Below are 658 nucleotides of genomic sequence, written 5' to 3' on the forward strand. Positions count from 1 at the left end.
GCTCAGCCAAGAGCCAGGCTGCTTGGAGCCAGCTCTGCCCTCCCCAGGAAGCACGGCTGAGGCACCCACAAAAACGGGATGCGTGAGGATCAAAGGCACGCTGTTCCGCTAGCTAGAGATAGCCAACCACCCTCTCCCTCCCGAAAAGCTCCTTCCCCAGGTAAATAAAGTATACAGGAGGGAAAAAAATAAAATGCATCTATCTACAGAGTAAGGATTTTGAAATTTCAATGTAATCCTCACTTTAAAACGCTAATATCTAGAATCAGCTGGATATTTCTGAACACGTCTTCGACATGTATCCAGGGTCAAATTCCGCTGCCTTAAATAACATATTTCTAGTAAAAAATACTCACTTTATCCCCCATATTCCTTAACCACTAGTATCACTGCAGTGTCCTTCCTCCAGAGCTGGAGAGGACTGGAAGAGGAAACAAAAGATGTTCAAGCAGCAGGCAACAATCAGGGCCCTTTCACACAGCAGCGTCTGAGTGGCTATTACAATTCCAGGAATAAATTTTAAAACAAGAAAATTCATGCATGTTGTAAATAGGTCATATTTCTCACAGCTGAAATTTCCTTAGACATTGCACTTTCTTTTTACGGGAATCCTGGTTTTCGTAACCTCCATCACGGTGAGTCAGGACTCGAACTAGCC

This window comes from Echinops telfairi, unplaced genomic scaffold (genome assembly GCF_000313985.2).
Source record: "Echinops telfairi isolate 266 unplaced genomic scaffold, ASM31398v2 ScPeMD7_23;HRSCAF=83, whole genome shotgun sequence".
NCBI lineage: Eukaryota > Metazoa > Chordata > Mammalia > Afrosoricida > Tenrecidae > Echinops > Echinops telfairi.